Raw genomic sequence first — 26,229 nt, forward strand, 5'->3', positions numbered from 1 at the left:
TGTGTTATATACCCAAGTGGAGATATTAAATAAGCTGCTAGATATACAAGTTGCAGTTTAGGGCAGAGGTTTGGACCAAAGATACAAATTTGAAGGCTGACAGTAGATGGCGTTTAAAGCCATGAAATTGGATAAGAGGACCAAGGGAGAAAGAGACAGAGGAGAGACTAGGACAAGACCGAACCCTGGAGTACTTCTACATGAAGAAATCAGGAAGCCAAGAAGGAACCGAAAAGAAAACTAAGAAAGAGAAGCCACACGATAGAAGAAAATCCTGAGTGGTGTGGTATCCTGGAAACAAGTGAAGAAAGTGTCGTGGTTTTTTAAGATTTCTTTTATTTATTTGAGACAGAGAGAGGGAGGTGAAGGGGCAGAGAAAGGGGGAGCAGACTCCCCACTGAGCAGGCGTACCAGATGCAGGACTCGATCCCACAACTCTGAGATCTTGACCTGAGCCGAAATCAAGAGTCGGCTGCTTAACCGACTGAGCCACTCAGGCGCCAGCGACGAAAGTGTTTTAGGAAGAAAGATCAACTGAGTGTAATGTAGCTGATGGGTCAAGTAAAATGAGGACAACATTGGATTTGGCAATGTGAAAATTACTGGTGACTTTGACAAGACCAATTTTGGTAGAGCCATGAAAGATGGAAGTTGGGTAGGAATGGATTTAGGAGAAAAGAGAAAAAGGAGGCATTTCGGTTCATAAGATGAAGCAAACACACTTATCCCTCCTCCTCCCACGAAGCAAAACCCCTAGACGTTATATATAAAACAAAGTGAAAAAGATTTTGAAAGAGAAAGAGAAAGAAAACTGACTAGGGACCTTGGAGCCTGAAGAATGACAGTGCTTGAGTGGTGTCAATGGAGGCCTAGTGGGGAGCTTGAATTTTCACCTCTTCCCCATAGTAACCAGGTGCCTCTCCTGACCATGGTGTCTCCTGACCATGGTGAAAACAAGGTAGGAAACATTGTCTTCTGCGTCCAACTGGCTATAACAAGGCAGCACCCCCTTCCTGACATGATATCAGAAGAGATCAGCTAAACAGAAGATTTAAATAAAATCAAAAGTCTCAGGGCACCTGGGTGGTTCAGTGGATTAAGTATCTGACTTCAGCTCAGGTCATGATCTCGGGGTTCCGGGATCAAGCCCCACGTTGAGATCCCTGCTCAGCAGGCAGTCTGCTTCTCCCTCTCCCTCTGCCCCCCCAACTCTTGTGTGCACAGGCTTGCTCTCTCTCTCAATAAATAAATAAAATCTTTTTAAAAAAAAAAAGATTGGGGTGCCTGGGTGGCTCAGTTGGTTAAGCAACTGCCTTCGGCTCAGGTCATGATCCTGGAGTCCCGGGATCGAGTCCCGCATCGGGCTTCCTGCTCAGCAGGGAGTCTGCTTCTCCCTCTGACCCTCCCCTCTCTCATGCTCTCTCTCTCTCATTCTCTCTCTCAAATAAATAAATAAAATCTTTAAAAAAAAAAGATTAAGAGTCTCATCACATAACAATCAAAGTGTCCAGAACACAAATAAAAATCACTTGTCATAACAAGAAACAGGAAAATTAGGGCTCCTGGGTGGCTCAGTCGGTTAAGCATCTGCCTTCAGCTCGGGTCATGATCCCGGGTTCCTGGGATCGAGCCCCAAGTCGGGCTCCCTGCTTAGCGGAGAGCCTGCTTCTCCCTCTCCTTCTGCCACTCCCCTGGCTTGTGCTCTCTCACTCTCTCTCACTCTCACTCTCTGGCAACTAAATAATATTAAAAAAAAAAAAACAGGAAAATCTTACTAATAAAAATCAATCAACAGACACCAAGACCTATGTGACACTGATGTTGGAATTATATTACAAGGATTTCTAAAGCATTCAACATAAAAATGCTTCAGAGAGTGGTTCTGGAACCGGTTTGAAATAAATGAAAAAGTAGGAAGTCTCGACAATGAAATAAGATGATATAAAGGAGAACCAAATGGAAATATTAGGATTGAAAGCTACAATAACTAAATATTTCCCAAATTTGGGAAAAGACATCAACCTACAGATTCAATAGCTGAGCAAACCACAAACAAAATAAATCCAAACAAGCCCATGCCAAGACACATCGTAGTCAAACTTTCGAAAAGTCAAGACAAAGTAAAAATCTTGAAAGCACCAAGTAAGAAATGACACCTTACTTAGGGGGACAATACTATTTGAATGAAGACATATTTCTCATCAGAAACCATGGAGGCCAGAAGAAAGTGGCACAGCACTTTTCAAGGCCTAAAAGAAAGGGATATATAAAGAACACTCAAAATTGAAAGAAAACAAACAACCCAGTTAGAAAAGGAGCAAAAGATGGGAAGAAGCATTTCACTGAAGAGGCTACGCTGAGAGTAAATAAACATATGAAAAGATGTTCAACAACACTAGCCTTCAGGGAAATGCAAACTAAGACTACGATGAAGTATCTCTGCATACCTACTGGGACTGCCAAACTAAGTAAACAGCGATAATACTAAATGCTGGCGAGGATATGGAGAAACCATGTTTCAGACATTTCTGATGGGATGCAAAATGGTCCAGCCACTGTGGAAAATGGTTTAGCAGTTTCTTAATAAACTAAACATACGCTTACCGTATGACCTAGAACAAGTTCAAGGTCCTGTATGGGAAGGAACTGATGGGGCCGGATTGCTCAGTGTCACAGCCCCTGCTCCCTGGTGTGCGCCATCAGCCAGAAGAGCTTCCTGTGGAGCCTGCATCCAGTGAGCTGACGGACATGGGCTCCATTGAAATCCAGCGATACTTCCACCAGAGGATCAGCGTGAAGCACTTCAACCTCCAGAGCATCTCCCTGCTACACGACGTAGAAGACAGCAAGACGCTGAACCTCCAGTCTGGGGACCCCCAAGCCCCTCGGGGTGGTCAGCGTGGACTTCCTGGTGGACAACGCCCCGCTGGGCTTCGGCGTGTCTGCCTGAGGCGGTAACTTCATGGTGTCCATGTACCTGTTCAAAGCTAAGGACAGTTTGGGGGCATGAACCCGCTGCCCTGGGCAGAATTCCCCGGGGGGGCAGGATCCACGTTCTGGAGGATCCCCTGCGGGAGGGCCACTGCGGGGCCCAGCGAAAAGTGGGTGGTGTGGGGGAGAAAGCACATCGCATGGTTCATCACACTGGATGGTGGCATCGGGCCCTCGCTGCCCCTGCAGGACAAGACCTACTGCTGGCTGTTGATGCCGGAGAATGCACAGACCACGGTGCTGCTGGGTAGCGTGTGGACACTCACGTCCCACAGAACTCCTTGCGGACCACCCTCACCCGGGCTGCAGCCTTTACCTCTCTACCATGGAGCGCTTCGAGCTGGACAAAAAGATCAGCACCAAGTCAGACTTTATCCTGGAACCCCTGATGGAGACCCACCGCGTCACAGCCCGCTTCATCCGGCGCCCATGGATGCCGTCACCACTGCCTCCGTGCGCTACTTCCCACCCCCACCCGCTTTTTAAAAAAGATTTTGTTTATTTATTTGTCAGAGAGAGAGAGAGGCAGGCAGACGGAGAAGCAGACGCCCCGCCGAGCTGGGAGCCTGATGCGGGGCTCGATCCCAGGACCCTGAGATCAAGACCTGAGCCGAAGGCAGAGGCTTAACCGACTGAGCCCCACCCCCTTTTTTGTGTAACACACAGGGAAAGGGGAGGGGAGGGGAAAGAAGATTGTGCATGCAATAACTTAAATGGATCTCAAGGACATTATGGTGAGTGTAAAAGGCAATCTCAGAAGGTCATATATTATAGGATTCCGTTTACTGAACTTTTTCGAAATGAAAAAAAAAATTAATATAGAGATGGAGAACAGATTAGTGGTTGCCAGGACTCAAGGATGGTGGAGGGAGGGGAGTGGGTGTGACTACAAAGGAGAGGCAGCAGAGAGATCCTCATGGTGATGGAACCGCTCTGTATCCTGGTTGCCGTGGCGGTTACACGAATCTGCCCATGTGATGAAATGACATGGAACTGTTCACATACTTTGTCCCAATGTCAGTTTCCTGGATTAGATATCATACTACAGTTTGTAAGATGTAACTCTTGGGGGAATCTGGGCAAAGTTTACAAAGGACTTCTCTGTAGTATTTTTACAACTTCCTGTGAATCTATAATTACTTCAAAATAAAAAGGTTTTAAAAGAAGGGGAGGGGTGCCTGGGGGGGGCTCAGTTGGTTGTCTGCCTTTGGCTCGGGTCATGACCTCAGGGTCCCGAGATCGAGCCCTGCCTTGGGCTCCCTGCTCAGCGGGGAGTCTGCTTCTCCCTCTCCCTCTGCCCCTCCCCCCAACTCATGTTTTCTCTCTCTCTCTCTCTCTCAAATGAATAAATAAAATCTTTAAAATAAAGAGGGGGAGGGCGCCTGGGTGGCTCAGATGGTTAAGCGTCTGCCTTCGGCTCAGGTCATGATCCCAGGGTCCTGGGATCGAGTCCTGCATCGGGCTCCCTGCTCGGCAGGGAGCCTGCTTCTTCCTCTGCCTCTCTCTCTCTCTCTCTCTCTCTCTCTCTCTCTCTCTCTCTCTCTCCCTGACTCTCATGAATAAATAAATAAATAAAAACATTTAAAATAAAATAAAATAAAGAGGGGGAGAGGAATTGTAGACATCAAGTACAGATAATTCTAGTGAGGAGTTCACTGTAAAGGGAGACAGAGAAATGGGGTCGATTGTGAGCAAGGGAAAGTGGCTCAAAAGGCGTTTTAAATGTTTTAGTGGGAGTACTAATAGCATGGTGAGGCTGATGGGAAAGAACATGTAGAGGGGGAGAGAGGGGGAACAGAAGAGAGAACTGCCAGAATAGGATGGGGTCTAGCAAAAAGCTGGAGGGGTTGGCTCAGCTGGGAGCAGGAAAGTTCATCCAGTCACAGGAGAAAAGGGTAGAATTTACACATAGATTTAGGTAGGTGGGTAGATGCAGCGGTCGAAATTTGCAGGCTTTGTTTTCTAATTGTCTCTGCTTGCTCAGTGAAATCAGAAGCAAGGTCAGGAGCTGAGAGTGAGGACGGGTGTGGAGGTGTTAGAGGTTTGAAGGGAGACGAGAAGATATGAAATAGTTGTCTAGGAAACCGGGAGAGCAAATGTACTAGGATAATATTGTGTGATTTCCTGGCAACATTAAGTGCCCACTTCAGGTTCGTGGTCTTGAATTTAAAGAGAAAATGTCATTTTGTGTTTTTCTCCAACCATGCTCGGCTCCGGGGCGAGAGGAGAGGAGTAGGAATTATTGGTAATGACATGATGGAGGCAAACGACTGCGATTAGGTGGAAGACAAACCTGGAAGAGTGGATTTCAAGAAACTGGAGCCTAGGGTGTTGGGAGGATCAAGTACTGAGATATTGAAATCACAACGAATTAAAACAGGATTAACTGGAGAGAGTGACAGTAAGACAGAAGCAAAAATCTTTGAGAAACTAGAGGGGCACCTAAGGGTCTATAGGTAACTACCACAAGGTAGGATACAAAAATTTAGTCATATATGTATTACATATTATATGATATATATATACTATATTCTGTGACAGGGAATTCAAAGATGGGGATTTTTAATGAGAGGAAAGGGAGAATGATTTGGAAGTGGCCGTGAGGGACCGCAAGCTGTGGGATTGAACTATAAGGTCCTGGGGTAGATCCAGATTTCAGTCAGATCAAGAAGGTGAAAGAGGCATTCAGTAAACAGGGAAAGACTGTGGGGAACTTTGCTAACTATTCTGACCTCAAGATAAGGCGACTGTATAATTTATTATCTGATCTGGGACACTTGAGACTGGGCAGGCCAGTGGCATACCACGGACAAACTGGGAACGGTCCTGAGCAAAGCAGGATTATGGTTCTAGAAGGCACAGTAAGGGGGGAATTTCAGGATCTGGAGAGGGCTAAGAGGTGGGGATAGGTTAGGTAAATACACAAAATTGTATGGGATTGGAACATGAGATGAGCAGATGGTGACCCAGGAATCCCAGGGTCCTTGTGATGACTGACATAAACAAAGTTGAAGGGCATAAGGAACTTGGCTCTGGTACTATTAAGTGGTGGCAAGTCTGTGAGTGTTGGGAGGGAGAAATGGGTGAGTGTTCAGGCCTTGCCCTTCACTCCTGCACATGGAGAGGCAGCGTCCCAGAGAAGGGCATTTTATTCCCAGCCAACAGGGAAACACCTCAATCCAAAACCCCACTGAGGAAGATCTTGCTATTTCCGAAACTCTTCGGGCTTCCAGTATGAAATGTTTCAGGAACTGGGACTGGACTGACTGCAGGTAAGGAAATTAATTGACTTAGCCAAGAGAAGCTGAGGATGGCAGACACAAGGGACACAGTGGCATTTCCAACACAAGCTATAGGGAACCACATTGACACTGACAAACAGAAAATACCAAGGTGAACGGGGGAAAATGTAGAGTCCACCACTTAGATCCCAAAACCTAACTGTGCTTGAACAAAATGGTTAAGAGGGAGCTCAACTACTTAAGGGTTCTTATTCCCCTTTTCTGTCTATGTTCATTCCCCAGGTGAGTTGATTCAGTCTCACGGTTTTATTCACCATTAGTAGGCCATGACTTCCAAACTTTTCACCCTAAACCTCGTATCTCACCTAAATTCCAGATCATATATCTAACTGCCTTCTTGACATCTCGACTCAGATGTCTAATAGATGTCGCAAACTTAGTATGTTCAACACTGTACCCCTGATTTTTCAAGGAATTTTCCTTAAACATTTGTTCTATCCCCAGCATGCCTCATCTCAGTTGATGGGAAACTACCCTTCCAGTTACTCAAGCCAAAATACTTTGGCCATAACTTTAACCCTAATTCTAAACCTGATTCTCTTTGGTTTGTCTGTCTTTCTCACACCCCACATCCAATCTACGAGCAAATTCTTTTGGCTTTCTTTCCAAAATATACCCAGAATCGTACCCCTTCTCACTTTCTCCACCACTACTACCTCACTGTTCCTAAACACCATGATCTCCCACTCAGATTACCGTAATATTCTCCAAACTAGTCTCCCTGATTCTACCCTTGCCGCCTTATATTCTATTCACAACACAGAAGTCAAAGTGATCCTTTCGTAGCACAAACCAAGTCGTGCTACTCCTGTGTTCCAAACCCTTTAATCGCTTCCCCCACTTGCTCAAACAAAAATGCATACTCCTTATCATGGCTTACAAGAAAAGCTCTATGGAAAGACAAGTACCATATGATTTCACCCATATGTGCAAGCTAAGAAACAAAACAAATGAACAAAGGAAAAAGAGACAAACAAAACCAGCCTCTTTACCATAGAGAATAAATGTGGTTGCTGGAGGGGAGGTGGGGGGGTTGGGTGAAATAGTGAAGGGGATCAAGAGTCCACTTATCTTGATGCACACTGAGTCATGTAAAGAATTGTTGAATCATACTGTACACCTGAAACTAATATAACACTGTATGCTAATTATAGTTTAATTTAGAAAGGCTCTATGATCTAGTCCTTGCATAATTCTCCTCCAAACACACTAAATTTGTGTTGCTCTTTTAGACCTGCCATGCTGTTCCCAGCTTGGGGCCTTTGCACTTGTTGCTCTCTCTGCCTGAGAAGTTCTCCCTCCCCTACTCACCCCTCCTCACCGCCCCCCAACCCCTTGGCAAGCTTCCCACTTCATCTGGGTCCCTGTTCATATGTCTTCTCCTTCCTGTCTACCACTCCTTCTAAAATACCACCTCCTTTGTCATTTATTCCTTTAGCTTGATTTATTTTTCTTCAAGCACTTTTTCCAAAGCTATATAGTTTATTCTAATCTTATCTATTATCACTTCCTCCCACTAGGATATAAGTTTCATGGAAGCTAGAACTTTGTTTCATTCATCTCTACATCTCTGGCCCTAACAGCAGTGCCTGGCACATAGTAGGTACTACAAATTTTGATTGAGTGGAGACAAAATCATACATAATTAGATAGAAATCAATTTCAAATCATTATATATTACTTTAAGTAAAATACCGGTTTTAGATTTATTCCTATAGGTTTTTTCTGTTGCAAATGAGATCTTCCTTTACAATTACATTTTTTTAAAGATTGTATTTATTTGACACAGAGAGAGAGAGCACAAGCAGGGGAAGCGGCAGGCAGAGGGAAAGGGAGAAGCAGACCCCCTGCTGAGCAAGGAGCCCAATGTGGGGCTCAATCCCGGGACCCCAGGATCATGAGCTGAGCCGAAGGCAGCTGCTCAACCAACTGAGCCACCCAGGCGCCCCCTACAATTACATTTTAACTACTAATTGCTACTGTAGAAACTCTACTGACATTTATATGAAACTCTTACATCTAGCAACCTCGTTGAATTCTTATTCTAATAGTTCATTTATAGATTCTCATAGATTTTTTACATAGACAGCCATATCATCTGTGAATTATATTTTCATCTTCTTTTCCAATCTTTCTTCCTGTTTTCTTTCTTTTTATTATCTTAATGCATTTGTTAGAACCTCCAGTATAATGTTGGGTAGCAAGGGCACTACATTTGATTGTTTTAGGTAGATACCCTTTTTCACCTCTGTATCTGTTGCATTTTGTTTGTTTTTAAATTTTGAATGGGTGTTTAATTTTATCGATTGCCTTTCCTACAACTAGGATGATCATATGGTTTTTCTCCTTTTTATCTATTAACATGGTGAATTACATTAGCAGATTCTTTAATTAAGCTACTCTTGAAATAATGGGATAAACCCTACTTGCTCATATTTTTTTAATGTATGTAAGGAAATAAATCTGTTTGTATTTAACCTAGGAGTTTTCATTTATGCTTAAAATCAAGATTAGCCTATAAAAAATTTTTTATGCGCTGTTGTTGACAGGTTTGGGCGTCAAGATTATTCTAGGCTCATGGGGTACCTGGGTGGTTCAGTCTGTTAAACATCCAACTCTTGATTTCAGCTCAGGTCGTGATCTCAGGGTCATTAGATTGAGCCTCACGTGGAGCCCCAGGTGGGCTCTGAGCTGGGTGTGGAGCCTGCTTAAGGTTTTCTCTCACTTGCTCACACTCTCAATCTCAAAAAAAAAAAAAAAAAGATTATTCCAGGCTCAGAAAATGGATAAAGCTTTCTTATTCGCCAGTACAGTTGAAGTTATATTTTCGAAGGTTGGTTAAAAAAAAAAAAAAAACACTATGGTAAAGTCATTTTGGTCTCCTGACTTTCTTTAAGGGGAGTTGTGGGGGTTTTGTTGTTGTTGTTTGTTTGTTTGTTTTTACTATCAATTTGACTTATTTAATGGTTACCGGTCTATTCAGCTTTTGAAAGTTCTTTATATATTTTGGGTACAAGTCCTTTGTTAAGTATGGATTTGCAAATATTTTATTCCAGTCTGAGGTTTGTCTTTTCACTTCCCTAACAGCATTTTTCTAAGAACAGCTTTAAATTTAATGGAGTCCAATTTACCAATTTATTCCTCTATGGACCATGCTTTCAGTGTTACATATGAGAAATAAGTGCCAAATTCAAGGTAAAAACATTTTTTATACAATGTTTTCTTAGAGAAGTTTTATAACTTCTGGGTTTTTTTTAGGTTTTTCTAAAGCTTTAGGTTTTTCATTTAGGTGTATGACCATCTGGAGATTTTGAGTTAATTTTTATAAATGGAAGGAGGCCATGCATCAAAGTTTATTTTTTTTTACATTTGGCGATCTAATTATTTGAACACCATTTATTGAAAATACTGTCCTTTCTCTAATGAATTGTCTTTCCATATTGATCAAAAATTATTTCTGTGGGGGCGCCTGGGTGGCTCAGTTGGTTAAGCAACTGCCTTCGGCTCAGGTCATGATCCTGGAGTCCCGGGATTGAGCCCCGCACCGGGCTCCCTGCTCAGCAGGGAGTCTGCTTCTCCCTCTGACCCTCCCCCCTCTCATGTGCTCTCTCTCTCTCTCTCTCTCTCTCTCTCATTCTCTCTGTCTCAAATAAATAAATAAAATCTTAAAAAAAATTATTTCTGTGGACCTATTTTTGGACTCTCTCTTCTGTTCCATTGAATTTACCTATATTCATGCCCCCATACCACACTGTCTTGATTACTGTACCTTTATAATAAGTCTTGAAGTCGCTTGTCATAAATATTCTAACATTATTTTCCTTTTCCAATATTGTGTGCATCAAATCATTATGTTGTACACCTTAAACTTTCACAGTGTTATATATATCATTATATTTCAGTAAAGCTGGAAAAAGATTTAAAAGATTTAAAAAGGAACCAAAACCTCAATAATAAAATAATAGTTTATACAGTATTTTTAAAAATCAAAATTAATGTAAAAAATCCCTATTGAACAAAATATAAAATTTTAAATAAAGACAGGATCTGACCCTACAATCAATCAATTGCATTTTCCTTAAAAAAAAAAAAAAAAAAGCATTTAACTATTCAGAGTTCTGGGAATTATTGTGAATTTTAGAATCAGCCTGTCGGTTTCTAAAAAGATTCTGATAGGATTTTGGTTGAGATTACATTGAATCTTTAGGTCAGGTTGGGGACAATTGACAATTAACAATATTGAACCTTCATATCCATGATACGAAGTGCCATAGTTAATAGTATAGATTTTTAAATTCAACTCCTGATTGATATTGATATTGCAGATAATAATTAGAAATGCAAGTGATTTTTGTATATTGATCTTGTAGCCTGTAACATTGCTAAACTCATCAGTCCTAATAGCCTCTTGTGAATTCCTTTGCATTGTCTATGTAGATGATCATGTCATCTGACCAAAAAGAGAGTTTTGCCTCTCTCCTTCTACTTTGTATACCCTTTTTTCCTTTGTCTTGCTTTCTTGTATCAGCTAGGGCCCCAAATAGAATAATGAATCTAAGTGGAGAGCAGATATTCTTCTCTTGTTCCTAATCTTGGGGTCAAAGTATTTCATTTTTCATCATAAGTATGATATTACATGTACAGTTTTTGTGGGTTTTCTTTAACAGATTGAGGAGGTTTCCTTCTTTTCCTAGTTTGCTGAGAATTTTTATCATGAAGGGATGTGGCATTTTGTAAAATATTTTTTCTGAATCTATGATCATACGGTTTGTTATTTTTTCATCTTTTAATATTGTGAATTACACTATTGGTTTTAAAAAAGTAAACCCTCCTGTATTCTTGAAGTGAATTACTTGTTCATGATATATTTGATTATTTGCAAAAATTCTGTTAAGAATTTTTGTATCTTGCAAACAATGAATCATGGAACACTATATCAAAAACTAATGATGTAATGTACGATGACTAACATAACATAATAAAATAAAATTAAAAAAAATTTTTTTGTATCTATGTTCAGAAGGGATATTGGTCTATAGTTTGTTTTTGCTTTTGTTTTTGTTTTGCCTCATTTGGGCATTAGAGTAATGCTGGCCACATTAGTTAGAGAGTATCCCACTTCTGTATTCTAGAAGAGTTTGTGAAGAATTTGTATTATTTTTCCCATTAATGTTTGGTAGACTTTATCAAAGAAGCCATCTGTGCCAGGAGTTTACTTTGTAGAGAAGTTTGTAAACAAAAATTCAATTTCTTTATTAGTTATAGGTCAGTTTAGATCATCTATTTCTCCTAGCACGGACTTTGGTAGTTTGTATCTTTCAAATTCTTTGTCCATTTTACCCATGTGGCTGGATTTATTGGCATCAAGTTGTTCATAATATTCCCTCATTATCCTTTTAATATGATAGTAAATTGTATCTTCTCTTTTTTTTTTCCTGATCAGTCTGAATAGAGGCTCACTAATTATATTGATTTTTTTTTGAAAGAGCCTACTTTTGGTTTCATTGATTTTTTTCCCTATTTTTTTATTTTGTATTAAGTGATTTCTTCTCTAATATTTATTATTTCTATTCTTCTGTTTAATGTGTTTGATTTGCTTCTCGTTTTCTAGTTTCCTAAGATGGAAGCTTAGGTTATTTACTTGAGACCTTCCTTCTTTTATTTATTATTTTTTTAAGATTTTATTTATTCATTTTTCAGACAGAGAACGAGACAGAGCACAAGCAGGGGAAACAGCAGAGGGAGAGGGAGAAGCAGGCTCCCCGCTGAGCAAGGAGCCTGATGCGGGGCTCGATCCCAGGATCCCGGGATCATGACCTAAGCCGAAGGCAAACGCTTAACCGACTGAGCCACCCAGGTTACCCCAGACCTTTCTTCTTTTCTAATGTAAGTGTTTAGTGCTATAAGGTCCCCCTCAGAGCCTGCTCTACCTATGTTATTTTAAACCCTTAATACATTGTTACTTTCTTTTGCTTTAAGCTGTCAATCATCGAGTCAAAAGATTTAAAAAAATAAAGAAAAAAAAGTGTATTTACCCACACAGTTTCCTTTTTCAACCTCTTAATTTCTTTCTTTTTAAAAAAGATTTTATTTATTTATTTACTTATTTGAGAGACAGACAGAGCATGAACAGGGGGAGGAGGCAGAAGGAGAAGGAGAAGCCGACTCCCCGCAGAGCAGGGAGCTGGACCGAGGCAGGATTGGATCCCAGGACCCCAGAACCCCAGGATCTGAAGGCAGACACTTAACCAACTCAGCCACCCAGGCACCCCTCAACCTCTTAATTTCTTTTTTCAGATCCAGGTTTCCACCTGGTATTTTCTTTCTGCCTAAAAGACGTCCTTTAGCATTTTTTTGTAGTACTGAGGCTGGTGATGGATTATTTCAGCCTCTGTGTGTCTACAGAAGTCTTTATTTGTCCTTCTTTTTGAAAATATTACTGCTGGGTAGGCATACAACTCTAGGTTGAGTTTTTTTCTTTCAGCTCTTTAAAATGTTGCATTACTGTTTTCTGCCTTTACCTGGTTTCTGGTGAAAAATATGAATCATTTTAATTTTTGTTCCTCTGCACATAATGTGTCTTTTTTCTGGTCCCTTTTAGGATCTTTTTTCTTTATCACTTTTTTTTTTTTAGCAATCTGACTTTGGTGTGCCTTACTATAGTTTTCTTTATGTTTCTTGCACTTGGAGTCTGTTGTTTCTTAGATTTGTGAGCTTATAGGTTTATCATATTTAGGATAATTTTAGCCATTATATCTCCTAATAATTTTTCTTTGCCTTTCTCTCTATCCTCTCTGAAGAATCATATATGTATTAGCTGCTTGCAGTTGTCCCATGGCTCACTAATGTTCTGTTCATTTATTTTCAGACTTTTCTTCTGTGTGTTTCTTTTTGAGTCATACTTATTACTACATCCTCAAGTTCACTAATCTTTTCTATTGGAGTGTCTAGTCCGCTCTTAATCCCACCCAGTGTATTTCATATTATAAATATATTTTTTCATCTCTACAAATTCAATGTGGATTTTTATTTATATCTTCCATTTCTCTGCTTAATGTACTCAGGCTTTTCTATATGCTTTCCATATATGAAATATGTTTTAACAGTTGTTTTAATGGCTTTGTCTACTAACTTTATTTTGAGGTCTATTACTATTGATTATAGTTTTCTTATTATAAGTTATATTTTCCTGCATCTTTGTATACCCGGTAACTTTTTATTGGGTGCCAAAATTGTGAGTATTATGTTGTTTGGTACTAACTTTTCTGTATTTCTTTGAATAATTTTTAGCTTTTTCTGGGATGCAGGTAAGTTATTTGGCAAGAGTCTGACCCTTTCAAGTCTTGCTTTTAGCCTTTGTAAGGTAAAATCTGGAAGGGTAAATAAAAATAAAATTGAACTTCCCCTGTTGCCAAAAAGGAAAGAGCACTTTTCTCCCTACTCTCTCTTAGAGTATTTCCTGGGAAATCTAGTATTTGTGAATCCTTCCTCTGTCCCTTTGATATGCATGCAAATCTTTCTGAGGACAGAATAAACCTCTTGCCAGCCTTGAATCCCAGAAATGTTTTTCTTAAGGGACTGGGAACCATCTCTTTGAAATGTAAACATCAAGGATGATAGCGCCCCCATATTTCTCTGTCATCCTGGGATTTTAGCTTAAGAACCTTGCTTTAAGCTGTAAGCACCTGCGTGTTGTAGAAATAGGAGGTTTTATTTTTCCTTTAGATAAAGGCAATTGACCAGCACAGGTGGCTACTCCAGTTACCCGGTGAACTTAGGATGAACTATGGAAGAGTGTATAGCAAACAGTGCTTTCAGGTCCTCTTACATAAGGACAATTTACCATTTATTTTAAGATGTATGTAATGAATAAATTACATCCATAAGAATGGGATTTATTTCTGTCTTTGCAATCTTATTAGCAGATTGTCTGTAATGCATCACAGTCTGGTTTAATGCTTATTCAATAATAAAACTGTTTTCTATCTTTTCTATATTCAAGAAGAGAATTTCCTGGGCTGAGAGGAAATTTTATTTTTAATTTTTTCCCAATAGATCATAGCAGTCACTTACGGCTAATATTGTTCTCTACAGAGGCACTACTCTTCTGAGCATTGTATCCAAAGTCCTGTGTATTACAAGGTTTCTCCACTCTGGATATTGGGGAGATGAACTCCTCCCAGCCCTGTTTGAGCTCCAGGATTTGTTCTCCATGCTCATTTCTTGCGATTCATTCCCTGGCCTTGGGTAGTTTCCTCATACACCTGTGCTGATCAATTCTAGCTGAAGACTCTAGGAGAACCCTCTGCATATTTCCAGAGTGCTTGAGCTTGTAGCATATTCTCTTTTATTCTCTTTCTCTCTCTCTCTCTCTCTCTCTCTCTCTCTCACACACACACACACACACACACACACACACACACACACACACTACTCTGTGCTGTGAATCTAATCACCTTGTGCTCCTTGAATTTTCAACTCTGTGTTCTTGACTCAGGGAGACTGCCAGGCTCTCCTTAGATTCTCCTTGCCTGTGCTATGACCTGAAAACCCTCCAAACAGTCAGCAGAGGTAATCATAGGGTTCACTTTGTTTCCTTTCTCTCGGGGGCCAGTGTCCTTTGCTGCCTGATGTCCAAAGCCTGAAAACCATTGTTTTCTATAATTTATCCATATTTTTAGTTGTTTGAGACAAAAAGGTAAACCCAGTTCCTTTTACTCCATCATGATCAGAAAAAACGAGTCCCTGTGTTTTCTTTGAACCATATTTTCTTCTTTTCCCTGATCCATTCCTCCCTCCTTTTGGATTAATCACTTAAAAAAAAAAAAAAAACCCTGTCTATTTCTCTGATTTTGAAGTTGTTCATTATATGCACCCCCTTTTTTTAGAGGTGACTATTGTACACCTGTCTTTCTGAATAAATGGTGAGCTTCCTTGCCATATTTCTGGTCCTGTGGGTGAAATTTTACTAGTTCCCTTTGTGTGAAAGCATGGCTCATGGCTTAATGGATGGAAATCAGTTCCTGCTTCATGACCTCATCTTCCATCTCTGTAGAAGTATTAAAAGGCCAGTCCTGGGGTACCTGAGTGGCTCAGTCATTTAAGCGTCCAACTCTTGTTTTCAGCTCAGGTCATGATCTCAGAGTTGTGAGATCAAGCCCAGACGTTGGGCTCCATGCTGAGCGTGGAGCCTGCTTAAGATTCTCTCTCTCTCTCTCTCTCCCCCTCTGTCCCTCCTGCTTGTGCACTTGCATGTGCACTCTCTCTCTAAAAAAAAAAAAAAAAAAAAACTAGTCCCTAAAATGCAGCAGTTCTCAAACTTTCATCTCAAGACCAATTTACACTTAAAAATTATTGTTTTGTTCTGGTAAGATGGACCAAACAAACCCCAAACAGTCTCTCCCACTAAATACAATTGTACAACTCTACAACTTGGACAGAATGCATAGAACAGCTCTTTGAGGACTCAGAAAGTAAATAGTAGAGAGTGGATTGGGGAAGAAGACTGGATTTTGTAGTATCACTAAATTATCAGTAAGCTTACCACTTTATTTCTTCTGGTATAACCTGCCATGGACTCATGGAAGTCTAAAACCTGAAGTGTATACTGAAAATTACAAAATGCTGATTGAAGAAACCAGTCAAGGCGTAAATAATGGAGGGATATGTGTTCACAGATTGGAAGTCTCAACAGAGTAAAGATACTAGTTCTCCCCAAATTAATTTATGCATTTAATGCAATTCCAATCAAACTCCAAGCAATATTTTTTGTTAATATTGACAAGCTGATTCCAAAAATTATAAGAACAGAAGAATGAGAATAGCTGAAACTATTTTGAAAAGACTAAAGTCAAAGTAATCACACTACCTAATTTTAAGACTTACTATGAAGTTACAGAAATCAAGACAGTGTGGTACTGGTGAAGGGACACACACAAAGATCAATGCAGAATAGAGCATCCAGAAATAGAACCACACCAATATGACCGATTGTTGACAAACATGTTAAGGCAATTCAACGGAAAAACGATAGTCTTTTTTTTATTTTATTTATTTATTTGACAGACAGCGAGAGAGGGAACACAAGCAGGGGCAGAGGCAGAGGGAGAAGCAGGCTTCCCGCCGAGCAGGGAGCCCGATGCGGGGCTTGATCCCAGAGTCCCGGGATCATGACCTGAGCCAAAGTCAGACGCCCAACAACTGAGCCACCCAGGCGCCCCGAAAAACGATAGTCTTTTCATTCTTTCCAAGTTTTATTTAAATTCCAGTTAGTTAACATACAGTGTAATATTAGTTTCAGGTGTCAAATTTAGTGATTCATCACTCCCATACAACACCCGGTGCTCATCCCACCCAGTGCCCTGAGAAAGGATAGTCTTTTCAACAAATGACATTGGAAAAACTGAATTTCCATGTACCAAGAAAAATGAACCTCACCCTTAACTTCACACCTTATACAAAAATTAACTAAAAATCAAAAATTGATGTCAATATAAAACATAAAACTATGAAGCTTCTAACCAAAAACAGGAGAAATAGCTTCATGATCTGGGGTTAGAATTTTTTTCACATGACACCAAAAAGATGATCCATAAAAGAAAAAAAAAATGACAGATTGGACTTCATCAAAATCACAGTTTGGGGACGCCTGGGTGGCTCAGTCGGGTAAGCGTCTGCCTTCAGCTCAGGTCATGATCCCAGGGTCCTGGGATGGAGCCCTGCATAGAGCTCCTTCCTCAGCGGGGAGCCTGCTTCTCCCTCTGCCTGCCACTCCCCCTGCTTTTGCTCTCCCTCTCTCTGACAAATAAGTAAATAAAATCTTTTTAAAAATCACAATGTTTGGTTCTGTAAAAGACACTGTTAAAAGAATGATAAGAGGAGCTCCAGACCAGGAGGAAATATTTGCAATTCCCATATCTGACTAAGGACTTGTATTCAGCATATATAAAGAACTCTCAAAACTCAGTAAGAAAATTAAAACTCCATTAGAAAATGCCCAAAAGGGTGGGGGGATGGGTTAGCCTGGTGATGGGTATTAAAGAGGGCACATTCTGCGTGGAGCACTGGGTGTTATGCACAAACAATGAATCATGGAACACTACATCAAAAACTAATGATGTAATGTATGGTAATTGACATAACAATAAAAAATGACTGCGAAAAAAAAAAGAAAGAAAATGCCCAAAAGACTTAAACAAGTACATCAACAAAGAGGATATATGAACAAAAATAAGCACATAAAAAGATTTTCAACATCATTAGCCATTAGGAAAATAGGTATTAAAACCATGATGAGATACAACTACACATTTATTAGAATGGCTAAAATAAAAAATACTGCAGGTGCCTGGGAGGCTCAGTCAGTTCAGCAACAGACTCCTGATTTCAGCTCAGGTCATGATCTCAGGGTCATGAGATCGGGCCCCTCGTTGGGCTCCATGCTGGGCACGGAGCCTGCTTAAGATTCTCTCTCTCCCTCTCCTTCTGCCCCACCCCCGCTTGTGCTCACTCACACTCTCTCTCTAAAAAAAAAAAAAAAGAAAGAAAAAGAAAAGAAGGGGCGCCTGGGTGGCTCAGTCATTAGGCATCTGCCTTCCGCTCGGGTAGTGATCTCAGGGTCCTGGGATCGAGCCCCACGTTGGGCTCCCTGCTCTGTGGGGTATCTGCTTCTCCCTCTCCCCTCCCCCTGCTTGTGTTCCCTCTCTCGCTGTTTCTCTCTCTGTCAAATAAATAAATAAAAACCTTTAAAAAAATAATAAATAGGGGCACCTGGGTGGTTCAGATGGTTAAGCATCTGCCTTTGGCTCAGGTCATGATCTCAGGATCCTGGGATCGAGCCCCACATCGGGCTCCCTGCTTGGCGGGGAGCCTGCTTCTCCCTCTCCCTCTACTGTCCCCCCTGCTTGTGCTCTCGCTCTCTCTGTCAAATAAATAAATAAAATCTTTAAAAATAAATAAATAAATAAATAAATAATAAAAGAAGAAAAGATTTTTCTTTAAAAAAAGTAAAATAAAAAATACTGACAAAACCAACTGCCAGCAAGAATGCAGAGCAACTGGAACTTTTTTATATTGCTCTTCAGCATACAAAATGTTGTAGCCACTTGGGAAAACAGTTTAAAGGGTTTTTTTCTCATAAAGTTAAACATATACTCATCATATGATCCTGCACTCTCATTCCTGGATATTTACCTTAGAGAAATATTCACATGAAACCTGTACATGAATGTTCATAGCAGCTTGATTTGTGATAGCCCCAAGGTAGAAATAACCCAAATGTTCTTCAGCGGGTGAATGGATAAACAAACTGTGGTACTACTTGGCGATAAAAAAGAATGAAGTATTGATGGATCTCAACTTGAATGGATCTCACAGGCATTATGCTGAAAGGATCAAGCCTCACAAGGTGACATATTAAATGATTCCATTTTCAAAAAGATGTAACAACAGTGACAGAACAGATCGGTAGTTATCAGAGCTTCAGTCAGTGGGTGGGCAGGGGGAGTAAGTATGACAAAGGGATAGCACAAGGGAGGTTTTTTTTATAGGCTCATTTGTATTGTATTGTATTGTATTGTATTGTATTGTATTGTATTTTTTTAGAGAGGGAGCGGGGAGGGGCAGAGGGAGATCCCCAGCACCTATATCACCCATCCCCCACCCACCTCCCCTCTGCTAATCATCAGTTTGCTCTCTACAGTTAAGGGGCTGTTTTTTTAGCACAAGGGAGTTTGGGGGGTAAAAGAATTGTTTTTTTATTCTGGTTGTGGTGATGTTTACATGAACGTACGCAAGTGTTAAAATTCACCAGACTGCCTTCCAACAAAGTCAATTTTACTATATGTTAATTTTAAAATAAAAATAAAAAATTCTTACACATCCTAAATGGTTTTTGTTTATGTGGGGTTATAATCTCTCAGTTTTTGCCACAGTGGAAGTTGAAAGTGATAAAAAAATTTTAATATTAATTTGTTAATTCGTTTAAAAACAATGCTGAAAACATGTTACATAAATAGCATACTTGTAATAAAAAATAAACTATTTCATATATTTCAAAATGGGCAAAACACGTAATCTCATTGTTTTCCATTTTTGCAAATCTCTATCATGTCTGGCTTAATAGAAGACAGCTGGAGTCAATCTCCATTCAATCTGTTGTAATATCATAGGTCAAGTAGCTTCAGGAAACCTCTGCTGTGTACTTGAGAGTGATAAATTCAAATAAAATCTCAGTATTATTGTGAAAATAGTTTTGACTCTGTGGACCCTGGAAAGGATCTTGGAGATCTCCAGGGGTCGCCAGACCCCCTCTTTCATGATTGCTGCTAGTGTATGCCAAAATCTGATACCCTCTTAGGTCATTTTCTGCTTCAGCTCAGGGTCGCTGATCTAACTTTGCCTTCCCTTTTTGTCTCTGATACTTGGGGATTTCCTTTTCTTGATTCTGAACATGGGTATATATCTATTTTATTTCCATGTGTCCGGCCGTTATGTATCTGAGATGGGATGAAGAATTTCGTTCATCAGCATCATCTATCTGATTATCAGCTGTAGTTCTATCATCGTGGGGCTATTGATATTTTCCATTTTGCTCAGTGTCTTTTCCTTGAGCCTTTTCACAATGTTTCCATCTTTTCAGTTGTGGGGTTTGATCACTTGCTTGCTTCTAATGTGGCTTTGTAATTTATTTTTCTTTTCTATTTTGTTTTGAGATTTATAAACTTGTTTTCTTAATCCCCTCCTGTCTGACATACCTTCTTTGAACCCTTGTATTTCTTGACTGTGCCCCCCCTTTTTAAAGATTTTATTTATTTATTTGATAAAAGAGGGAGAGAGCACAAGCAGGGGGAGTGGGAGTGGGAGAGGGAGAAGCAAGGCTCCCGCGGAGCAAGGAGCCCGATGTGGGACTTGATCCCAGGACCCTGGGATCATGACTTGAGCCAAAGGCAGATGCTTAACAGACTGAGACACTCAGGTTCCCCTTGACTGTGTTCTTTTTAAGAGCCATCGTGATACCTATAATAACTACATATCATTATTATATTTATAATAGCTATATACCATCATGATATTTGCAATACTTCCAGTGTTTCCCTGGTAAACCTTCTAATTGTGTATGCTCTTCGTTTACCTGTTTCTTTTTTTTTTAAGATTTTATTTATTTGAGAGAGAGAGAGAGAGAGAGAACACACGAGTGGGGGGAGGGGCAGAGGGTACAGGAAGCCCGATCCTGGGCTCAATCCCAGGACCCTGAGATCATGACCTGAGCTGAAGGCAGATACTTAATCGACTGAGGCACCCAGGCATCCGTTTGCCTGTTTCTTATGTTCCTTTCTCTTTTCCTCATTTCTCCGCCAGTTTCTATGCATAGGTCTTTAACGGGTTCCTTTTGTTTGTTTTGTTTTGTTTTTAAGATTTTTTTTATTTATTTGAGAGGGAGAGAATGAGAGAGAGCATGAGAGGGGGGAGGGTCAGAGGGAGAAGCAGACTCCCCGCTGAGCAGGGAGCCCAATGTGGGGCTCCATCCCGGGACTCTAGGATCATGACCTGAGCAGTTGCTTAACCGAGCCACCCAGGCGCCCTCAATGGCTTCCTTTTGGATTACCATTCATATTTTGATGGGCTGGCTACCTGTTGAAGACACTATAAAGCAGCCCACATCCTTGACATAGGTTTATTGTATCAAATACTCTATCTCAAATTATATCAGCTTATTTGCTCTAGGAGAACATCTCTCCCTTATCTTTGTCATTCCTTACCAAGGGCAAAGGTGGTGGGAACAGCTTTCTGCACTGGGTGGTGAGGCAATATAGGGGTGTATTGCCCTTAGATAATTTAAAAAAATAATAATAAACAACTAAAAGTCAGTCTGCTTTTTATCCCCAAGCGTCAGCAATTCTAAATAATATCGGTGATAAAAAATACTCCTCCCCCCCAGGGAATGCTCCCATTGCCCTGCCCCCACCTCTCCCCTGCCCATGCCGCTGATTCATCAGGTTCATGTGATTCAAGCCCTTGACGACACAATATCTTTATAAAAGAGCCTTCCAGTTTTTGCTGGGTTGCTTATGTGTTATTTGCAACCAGGGGCAGCGGGTGTGGTCAGGGCGGGGACAACAGACTCAGCTGTTCCAGACACAGATCTATAATTCATTCCCCTATTTTCAATCTCACTTTTCATTCCTACCAACCTCCAAACCCTGTCTGGGACTCCACCAGCAAGATGGGCTTTAACCTCCACTCCTGCCTCCTCATAAAAGTACTGTGGAGTCAAGGCTTCTCCTTTTCCTCTGGAATACAGTCTCTTTAAATCAGGGATTTTCACATGTTTTGTTCTCTGCTACATACCCAGTGACCAGTACAGTGTCTGGCACATGGTAGTTATCTATCTATTATCTATCTACCTCTCTAATCAGCCATGATCATACTTGATGGGTGTGGTACATCTCAGCAGATGGTACCATGGGCAGCATTATGAAAGCTACATGTCCCAAACATGGCACAGATTCATTAGATAGGCAGCAGACTTCATGGAACTGGGAGGCCCAAGATTTACTCGGTGGCAAACCATGTGGACAGAAGATTGAAGACCAGCTGCCAATCTCCAATATCCTGGCACTATCTAAAATATCTGGATTTGGGTGGTAGATGGGGATAGGTCTGAAATAGTATTACTGGTGAAGTGAGGGCTCAGGGACAGAAATTAGACTGAATTATTGAAAACCTAGTTACCTTTATTTCACGCAAATTTGTGGACAGAGATAATGCTAGGTACACATACACAGCTTATATAAATAAAACCATAACTCTGGGACAGATAATATATTCACATGTGATGGTGGCATTTCATACTTACTATTCTGCCCTCTGCTTTTTTTCATTTACTATGTCTTGCCAATTATTCCATATGAATATGCAAAGAGTTTGGGTTTCTCTAAAGACTTATTTATTTCTTTTAGAGAGAGAGAGCACTCAGGGGCGAGGGGCAGAGGGAAAGGGAGAGAAAAACTCAAGCAGACTCTGCGCTAAGCGCAGAGCCTGATGCAGGGCTCGATCTCACTACCCTAAAGTCAGACCTGAGCAGAAACCAAGAGTCAGATGCTTAACCGACTACACCACCCAGGCACCCCAAGAGTTTACTTGCTTTTTAACAGCTTCATTTTAGTCTATTGTATAGAGGTACCATAATTTATTTAACCAGACCTCTGTTGATAGACACGTAGGTTGTCCCCAATGCTGCAATAAATAACTTTATACATCATTTTGCATGTATGCAAGTATATCTGTAGGATAAATTCCTGCAAATGGAATTGCTTGGTATAAGTATGTGAATATGTAATTTTGATAGATAACTAATTGCTCTACACAGAGTCTGTATCAGATTAATAGCTACCAAGGATATCTCTCTGTCTTGTCTCTCCACATCCTCACCACTTTGGTGGGTAGCAGACTTTTTTTATACTTGCCAATCTAATGTATAAAATATGGCATCTCAACTTAGTCTTAATTTGCATTTCTCTTGTTATGACTGAGGATGAGAACCATTTATGTGTAAGAGCAATATTTTTTCTTTCTCTGTGAATTGTCAATATTCTTTGCCCGCATTTTTATTGTGGTCTTTTTCGTATAGATTTGTAGGAGTTCTTTGTATTTCAGGAAAATAAGCCCTGTGTGATATGAGTTGTAACTATTTTTCACAGTTTGTTATCAGTCTTTTGGCATTGCTTATGTGGGTTAGAGCAATAAATCATGCTTTTATAATGAAATATTTCAAACATATGGAAAACTGCACAGAATATGATAACAAATACCCAGGTACCCTAAATTTTGTTATTTGGGGCATATTTACATAAACAGTTTTTCTTTTTTTTTAAGATTTTATTTATTTATTTGACAGAGAGAGACACAGCGAGAGAGGGAACACAAGCAGGGGGAGTGGGAGAGGGAGAAGCAGGCTTCCCGCCGAGCAGGGAGCCCGATGTGGGGCTCGATCCCAGGACCCTGAGATCATGACCTGAGCCGAAGGCAGACGCCCAATGATTGAGCCACCCAGGTGCCCCTTGTTTTTCTTTTTAAAGAAGTAAAATGTTCCAGACACAGATGAGGCCCTCTTTGTACTCCTTTCAGATACCTTTCCCTCCCTCCCTCAAGGTAACCATGATTCTGAAATTATTTTTTTATTTTTCCTTTCAATGTTTCTATACTTCCTCTATGTGTCCATAAAAACTGTACTGTTTGATATAATTTTTACATCTGCATAAACAATATCAAACTCTACGTAACACTCCCAAACTTGTTTTTTTTTTACTCAACATTATGTTTGTAGGGTTTATCCAGGTGGTACATATAGATCAAGTTAATTGATTTTCATGTCTATAAAGCATTCCATTGTGTTAACATACCAACATTTGTTCACCCCTTCACTCACTGGTGGAAATTTTACTACAAAAGCAATATTCTGTGTGCAAGAGTTCTCTAGGGTTTATGCCTAGAAGCTCAGTAGCTAGCTGGTACCAAGTCCCTCTCAAAACCTGTGAGAGAAAACAAAAAACCTCCAAACTGTTCTCTAAAGTGTTACCAATGGAGTATATGGAAATCCCAGTTACTCTAACATTCTTGCCAATGCTGACTTGGTATTGTCAGACTTTTAAAATTTTCCAATCTGATGAGTATGAGAATGGTAAATCGATACTGTTTAATTTGCATTTCCTAATTGCTAGTACCATTGAATATTGTCCAGCCGAGTTTCCTCGTCCACAAATTGCCTATTCATCTGTTGCTCATTTTTTTCCATTGGTTTGTGCGTCCTTCTTACCGCTTTATAAAAGAAATTTTTATATTCTGGATAATAGAGGTACACAGAACATATACGAATGACATTCAAAGTTAAGGCCAAAGCTGAATATCATTATCATAGAATAAACTCCTGGAATACAAGAATACTTCTGAAATTTTTTTAAAGATTTATTTATTTTAGAGAGAGAGAGAGCAAGCAAGAGCATGAGCAGGGGGAGAGGCACAGTGAGAGAGAGAATTCTGGAGCAGACTCCCCACTGAGCGTGGAGCCTGATGCAGGGCTCAATCCCTGGATCCTGAGATCACAACCTGAGCTGAAGGCAGACACTTAACCGACTGAGCCACCCAGGCGCCCCATACTTCTGAAATTTTATCAGTAAGCCTTTTTACAATTACAATATTATTACTGAATATTATTATGAATATTATTATGAACAACTTGACATAATGCAAGAATATGAATTTCTCAGCACTGTCAGCAGCTCGACTCTTTCTATGCACACTAGGGCACATATGTTCAGTACTAAATACTCACTTTAAATTGAGATCCATGAAAGAATGAGATATTTGAGGGGCTTCTCATTTTTCTCTAACCTTTTTCCCTTTCTTTGAACTCTTTATAATCTTTATTAAAGCTGAACTGAAGATTTATAGTGAATATTGTTGTACAAGATTTTGGGATTTTTCCATCACATGAAATTTTCACAATGGAAAAGATGACAGTTTGCTTTTATTCCATCTTCACAAGACATGAGAAATTCTCTTTCTCTTGAAAGATTTATAGTCTAAATGGAATTCAGCAGCTAAAAATTAAATATAATTTTAAAAATTATTTTGTTTAACATGAATGCTCTATAAGCAAACAACTCTTGTCTTTGTATAATAAAATTATTATATAATGAAATATCTGTTATTGTGCCTTGGGCTATTATGTAAAATAACATACACATCTGTTAGTTCAAAAAGCATATAATGCCTTTCCTAAAATTATCTAGCTAATATAGTCTCTTAATATTGGCATTAAAGGCCAACCTAAGTCCCTATTTAACTATTTGAAATTTCTTGATTGGTTTTTGACATAAAATTAACAGCTTGTATGAAATTAACAGAGTTTGCTCTTGTGATAATAAACAAAACTTTATTCTTCAAGGAACTGATAGAACTTATATATAAATATAGAGAGGGAATTTATATAGAATTTATATACAAAGCAAATAAGATTTTGTTGGCTTCAAGTTATATCAAAGATATTTTATGTTGTGTTTTTTGCTTGTTGTGTTCTGTTTAGGAGATCCTGAGGTTATAATATTCTCCTATATTTTCTTTTTTTTTTTTTTAAAGATTTTATTTATTGGGCACCTGGGTGGCTCAGTTGGTTAAGCGACTGCCTTTGGCTCAGGTCATGATCCTGGAGTCCCAGGATCGAGTCCCGCATAGGGCTCCCTGCTCAGCAGGGAGTCTGCTTCTCCCTCTGACCCTCCCGCCTCTCATGTGCTCTCTCTCTGTCATTCTCTTTCTCAAATAAATACATAAAATCTTTTTAAAAAATAAAAAAAGATTTTATTTATTTATTGAGAGAGAGAGAGAGATAGTGAGAGAGAGAGCATGAGCAGGAGGGGGGCGGAGAGGGAGACTGCCTTCAGCTCAGGGAGCCTGCTCAGCAGGGAGCCCCACTCAGGCCTTGATCCCAGGACGCTGGGATCATGACCCCAGCCAAAGGCAGCCGCTTAACTGGCTGAGCCACCCAGGCATCCCTCTCCTATATTTTCTTTTGAAAGTTTTAAAGTTCTATTTTTTCACATATAGGTCTTTATCTGAAAGTTTTGGGGGGGGTTATGATGTCAAATACTGGCTGAATTAAATTCTCCTTCATTGATATATCTATGTCCTGTACTTTCTTCTCCTTCAGAATTATTCCGCCCTTTGTTTTTCCATATGAATCCTAAAATTTGTTTTTCTAGTTAGATGAAAAAAACCTTTGGGGATTTTTATTGATTTACTTTGAATTTTACATTAGTGAGATTTTTAAAATCTGTGAACATGCTGCATTTCTCCATTTTTAAGGTAATATTTATATGTTACAATGAAAATTTTATTTTATTTTTTAATATTTTATTTATTTATTCAAGAGAGAAAGTGA

General features: G+C 39.9%; 1 pseudogene; it reads left to right on the plus strand.

Moving 5' to 3' along the window:
• The first annotated feature begins 928 nt into the window (after positions 1–928).
• Positions 929–6,519, plus strand: LOC112812912 (cleavage and polyadenylation specificity factor subunit 1-like; annotated as a pseudogene).
• Positions 6,520–26,229: the final 19,710 nt, after the last annotated feature.

This window comes from Callorhinus ursinus, unplaced genomic scaffold (assembly GCF_003265705.2).
Source record: "Callorhinus ursinus isolate GAN/ISIS: 27379988/994484 unplaced genomic scaffold, GSC_fseal_2.0 scaffold16, whole genome shotgun sequence".
NCBI lineage: Eukaryota > Metazoa > Chordata > Mammalia > Carnivora > Otariidae > Callorhinus > Callorhinus ursinus.